The sequence below is a fragment of the Bubalus kerabau genome, chromosome 1 (genome assembly GCF_029407905.1).
Source record: "Bubalus kerabau isolate K-KA32 ecotype Philippines breed swamp buffalo chromosome 1, PCC_UOA_SB_1v2, whole genome shotgun sequence".
NCBI classification, from domain to species: domain Eukaryota; kingdom Metazoa; phylum Chordata; class Mammalia; order Artiodactyla; family Bovidae; genus Bubalus; species Bubalus kerabau.
This window is the reverse complement of record NC_073624.1, coordinates 175,604,555-175,611,010: the sequence shown is the minus strand read 5'-3', so window position 1 is coordinate 175,611,010 and position 6,456 is coordinate 175,604,555.

Here is a 6,456-nt window from a genome sequence, read left to right as displayed (position 1 = left end):
ACTTGCATCAACAGGCTCTTTAGTTCTTCTTTGCTTTCTGCCATAAGTGTGGTGTCATCTGCATATCTGAGGTTATTGATATTTCTCTTGGCAATTCTGATTCCAGCAAATATACAATACAGTATTATTAACTATAGTCACCAGATTGTACATGACACTTCCAGGACTTATTTATCATAAGTTATTTTTGGTGAGAAGTCAGCTTCCTTATTAGGTGGTTACACAAATAATAATTCATTATCACGGCAAGCAATCATATAGAACAGAGGCTATAAGGTAAAAATCAGAAGTAGGGTGATCATGGTGACTCTGTATACAAGAGTTTCTAGTAGTCATGTTATGGATGTGAGAGTTGAACTATAAAGAAAGCTGAGTGCTGAAGAATTGATGCTTTTGAACTGTGGTGTTGGAGAAGACTCTTGAGAGTCCCTTGGACTGCAAGGAGATCCAACCAGTCCATCCTAAAGGAAATCGGTCCTGAATATTCATTGGAAGGACTGATGCTGAAGCTGAGATCCAATACTTTGCCCACCTGATGCAAAGAACTGACTCCTTGGAAAAGACCCTGAAGCTGGGAAAGATTGAAGGCAGGAGGAGAAGGGAATGACAGAGGATGAGATGGCTGGATGGCATCACCGACTCAATGGACATGAGTTTGAGTAAACTCTGGGAGCTGGTGACGGGCTGGGAGGCCGGACATGCTGCAGTCCATGGGGTCGCAAAGAGTCAGACATGACTGAGTGACTGAACTGAACTGATGCCACTTAAAAGCAAAAGCTCCATATTATGGTAACTCTTCAGTCACTGGCAAATCGGGACATCTGGTCACCTAAACAGCTCTTAATCCCCCAATTCCTGCCCCCTAGAGCTATACCTTTTGACCAACTTCACCCATTTCACCCAGCCCGACCTTCTGCCTCTGGCAGTCATCAATCTGCTTTCTGTATCTATAAGTTTGAGGGGGGGTATTTTTTAAATTTATTTTTAAAATATTTATTTATTGGGCTATGCCAGGTCTTCCTTGCGACATGCAGGATCTTTAGTTATGGCATGAGAACTCTTAGTTGTGGCATGTGGGATCTAATTCCCTGACCGTGGACTGAACCTGGGCCCTCTTCATTGGGAGTGCCAAATCTTAGCGACTGGACTTGCAGGGAACTCCCTGGACAGGGTTTATTTAATTGAAAACGTTTAACTTTAAAGTCTAGAGATGTTTGGTTTTTTTTTGCTAAACTCTGTGAAAACATTCAAACCCACAGCAAAGTTGCAATATTGAGGACAATGAACATGTGTTTATTGAGATTCCCTGCTTGCCCTAATGCTGCCAATCTCCTGCTAAACCAATCCAAAGTGACCCTGGGACTAGGGTGAGAAGAGTGGAGGGAGCACTCAGACACAAAGTTAGAGAGACACCAAAAATAGTCAGCCATCAAAACAGACATTGGGTTACCATAACTTTTAAATCAGAATGAATAAAAATGCATATTGAGCAAAATACCAACATTTTCAATAAAACTGGATTCTGATCCTGTATTTGCACAGACTCCTCACCCTAATTCTGGCCCTGGTGATATCAAGACACTTCAGTGCTTATGTAAGGAGGCATCTTTAAGGAATAAGGTCATTCTCCTACATAACTGCACTCACCTGTCAAAACTAACAATCAGCTCAGATCAGATCAGTCACTCAGTCGTGTCCGACTCTTTGCGACCCCATGAATCGCAGCACGCCAGGCCTCCCTGTCCATCACCAACTCCCGGAGTTCACTCAGACTCACGTCCATCGAGTCAGTGATGCCATCCAGCCATCTCATCCTCTGTCGTCCCCTTCTCCTCCTGCCCCCAATCCCTCCCAGCATCAGAGTCTTTTCCAATGAGTCAGCTCTTCACATGAGGTGGCCAAAGTACTGGAGTTTCAGCTTTAGCGTCATTCCTTCCAAAGAAATCCCAGGGCTGATCTCCTTCAGAATGGACTGGTTGGATCTCCTTGCAGTCCAAGGGACTCTCAAGAGTCTTCTCCAACACCACAGTTCAAAAGCATCAATTCTTCGGTGCTCAGCCTTCTTCACAGTCCAACTCTCACATCCATACATGGCCACAGGAAAAACCATAGCCTTGACTAGACGAACCTTTGTTGGCATAGTAATGTCTCTGCTTTTCAATATGCTATCTAGGTTGGTCATAGCTTTTCTTCCAAGGAGTGAGCGTCTTTCAATTTCATGGCTGCAGTCACCATCTGCACTGATTTTGGAGCCCAGAAAAATAAAGTCTGAAACTAACAATAGGCAGTCCTAATTTTTCTAATTAGTCCTAAAGCATTCCTAATTAGCTATTTTTTCAAACTAGGATGCAATCAAGATTTGTTAACCCATTGCACTGCATTCGTTTGCTTTGTCTCTAGTCTCATATTGTAGAGCAGGAGTCAGCAAACCACAGTCTGCATGTTTGTTTTTGTAAAAAAAGTTTTATTGAAACACAGCCATGCCTGTTCATTCACATATTACCTATGGCTGTTTTCATGCTTCAGTGACAGAGAATGTATGAACCCAGTGCGAAAAATACTTACAATCTGGCTCTTTGTACTTATTTATACTGTATACTTTAATACTGTGTGTATTATACAGACATACAATAAACATATATATTTATATTGTATATAACACTCATAATACTTTTATTATATAGTTATTTGTTTAAAATATAAAATATTGGGACTTCTATGGTGATCCAGTGGCTAAGGCTCCATGTTCCCAATGTAGAGGGCCTGGGTTTGATCCCTGGTCAAGGAACTAGATCCCACATGCAGCAACTAAAGAGTTGGCATGCTGCAACAAAGGTCAAAGATCCCACATGCCACAACTAAGACCTGGCACAGCCAAACAAATACATTTTAAATATATATATATATATATATATAATATTTACAATCTGCCAACCCTGGTCTTAAATGACTTGATTAGATTTAGAGCAGACATTCTCTTAAATGGACTGTTTTTAGAGCAGTTTAGGTTCACAGCAAAATTGAGTGGAAGGCACAGCGATTTCTCATATCCCCCCTGCACCCACACACGTGTCATTTCCTCCATTATCAACATTCCCACCAAAGCAGTCTATTCATCACACCTGAAGAACCTACATTGACACCTCATCATCACAGGGTAAAGGGTTTTGACAAGACTACTTCATGGGGTATTAGTGAGCAATCACTGAGGAACAAATCACCACAAACTTAGCTGCTGAAAAGAACAGCCTGTCATTCTCTCACAGTGTCTGTGGGCAGGGAATCCAGGCATAATGTGGCCGGATTCTCTGTTCAGGGTCCTACAAGTTGTCACTGGAGCTGGGATCTCACGGACCAGCTCAGAGCCCCGATCCATGCTCCTTTCGAGCTGAGCTCCTTGCAAAGCTGTAGGCCTGTGGCTCTTGGCTCCCAGAGGCCGCCTCTTTCCATAGGCAGATCATGACGTGGCTGGTTCCTCCTTCAAGGCCAACAGAATCACACATCTCTGCTGCTTCAAAACTGACTTCCAGACTCTTCTAAAGAGTGCCCCTGGGACTTCCCTGGTGGTTCAGCGGTTAAGACTTCTCCTTCCAAGACACAGATGTAAAGAACAGACTTTTGGACTCGGTGGGAAAAGAAGAGGGTGAGATGATTTGAGAGAATAGCACTGAAACATATATATTGCTAAGTCACTTCAGTCGTGTCCGACTCTGTGCGACCCCATAGACGGCAGCCCACCAGGCTCCCCAGTCCCTGGGATTCTCCAGGCAATAACACTGGAGTGGGTTGCCATTTCCTTCTCCAATGCATGAAAGTGAAAAGTAAAAGTGAAGTCACTCAGTCGAACATACCATATATAAAATAGATAACCAGTGTGAGTTTCATGTATGACACAGGGCACCCAAAGGCAGTGCTCTGTGATAACCTGGAGAGATGGGGTACGGAGGGTGGTGGGAGGGGGCTTCAGGATGGAGGGGACACATATATGCCTATGGCTGATTCATACCGATGTATGGCAAAAACCATCACAATATTGTAATTATCCTCCAATTAAAATAAATAATAAACTAAAAACAACAACAACAAAAAGATTTCTCTTTCCATTGCAGGGAGGTGATCCCTGGATTCAGGAAACTAAACTCCTATGTGCCTTGTGACCAAAAAAAAAAATCACATCATAAAACAATAGAAGCAATATTGTAAAAAATTCAATCAAGACTTTAAAAATGGCCCAAATATTTTTAAAAATCTTTAAAAAAATTTTTTTAATTAAAAAATAAAGGGTACCCTTGATTAGGTCAGGTCTACCTACATAATCTGCATTCTGATGAATTCAAAATCAACTTCATTTGGAATCTTAAATACTCCTGAGAATTCCCTTCACCTTTGCCATGTAGACATAGACATACTGTAGGTGCGACATCCACGATGTTCCCAGGACCGCCTATACTCCAGGAAGGAAGACAAGGCAGGGCATTCACACCAGGGCATGAGGACCTCTGGCAGCTTGTAAAATTCTACTGCTGCTGCTAAGTCACTTCAGTCATGTCCAACTCTGTGCAACCCCATAGATGGCAGCCCACCAGGCTCCCCCGTCCCTGGGATTCTCCAGGCAAGAACACTGGAGCGGGTTGCCATTTCCTTCTCCAACGCATGAAAGTGAAAAGTGAAAGTGAAGTTGCTCAGTCATGTCCAACTCTTAGCGACCCCATGGACTGCAGCCTATCAGACTCCTCCATCCATGGGATTTTCCAGGCAAGAGTACTGGAGTGGGGTACCATTGCCTTCTCCGTGTAAACTTCTGTTACAAACTGTGATTGCCAACTTCAGCGAGTTTGATCCTAATGTTTGCCACCTGGGAAGACTTACCTAGTGCAAAATATACAGGATTTTTTATCTTCTTAATTTTGCCAAAATACTGTCCAACAAAAGACCTACCTAAGAACCTTACTTTAATGTCATTAAATTAGACAAATGCTAAGGAAATTTGTGTTCCAAATTTATCTAAGCTGTCTATCCAAACTGTCATCTCTAAGGTTTTCCATTTTTTCTAATTTTTTAAAAACTACTTTTTATTTTCATATAAAATCATTTTAACTTTTTATATTGATGTACAGTCAATTTAAAATGTTGTGCTATTTTATGTGTATACAGCAAATTGATATATATATATATATATACACACACACACACACATATATATATATTCTTTTTCAGATTCTTTTCCATTATAGGTTCGTATAATATATTGAATATATTTCCCTGTAGGGAAATACAGTAGGGGCTATACAGCAGGCCCTTGTTGTTTATCTAAAAGGTTTTCAACTTAATCTGTGTAGATGAGAAGAGTAAAGAAAAAAATTAGCTTAGGAACTTTGTATGTTTTATAAGGAGAAGGCAATGGCGCCCCACTCCAGTGCTCCTGCCTGGAAAATCCCATGGCCGGAGGAGCCTGGTGGGCTGCAGTCCATGGGGTCGCTGAGGGTCGGACACGACTGAGCGACTTCACTTTCACTTTTCACTTTCATGCATTGGAGAAGGAAATGGCAACCCACTCCAGTGTTCTTGCCTGGAGAATCCCAGGGACTGGGGAGCCTGGTGGGCTGCCATCTATGGGGTAGCACAGAGTCGGACATGACTGAAGTGACTTAGCAGCAGCAGCATGCTTTATAAAAATAAGAATGAAAAGATGTACATGTCCTGTTGCCTACATGTTGAACACACACACACACACACACACGTGCATATATTCATGCATTCTTCAGAACTCACACCCATGCCCAAGGTGGCACTGACTTGTGGTTGCCTGTTCTCCAGTTGAGTGAGGGCTTCCTCTGATCCTAAGAGACCTACCTTCCTCTGATCCTAAGAGATCCTAAAAGAATAGAAAACCTAAAGTGATCCTTGTGGGAGGGGGAGCAATGTAGAAGGTCTCTGGGGCTTGTGAGAAGCCCACGTGTGCCATTGATTCTCAGGGGAGGGACTGCCTCCACTGCTGTGGATAGGACTGGTAGCCTCAGAATGCGGTTCAGTCAGCCTTAGCTTCTCTTCAGGCAGAAATGCAATGAAACTGAGCAGAATACCTTTGTGGGCTAGGAGCTATGAATCCTCACACTTTCTTTTTCCTCAACCCCACGTCCACCCTGTGCCTCGTCCTCTCTGCTTTACCTTCTAAATATCACTCCCTTTCACCACCTTTTCTCCACCTCCCCTTCTCCTACCCTGGTCTAAACCACCATCATCCTTTGCCTGTCTAAACGATGAAATAGCCTCCCTGCACCCTCCCTGGCTCCCCTCCAATCACTTCCCTGCAGAACAGTCAGAGTAGTTGCTTCCAACTTCCAAGCTTCTGAAACAGTTCCTTGTTTAGAACCCATATGCAATTTCTACCAGCACTAATTGCCAAGTCCAAAAGCCTTAACTCATTTCATAAGAGAGAGTGGCCTGCCTTCTCTG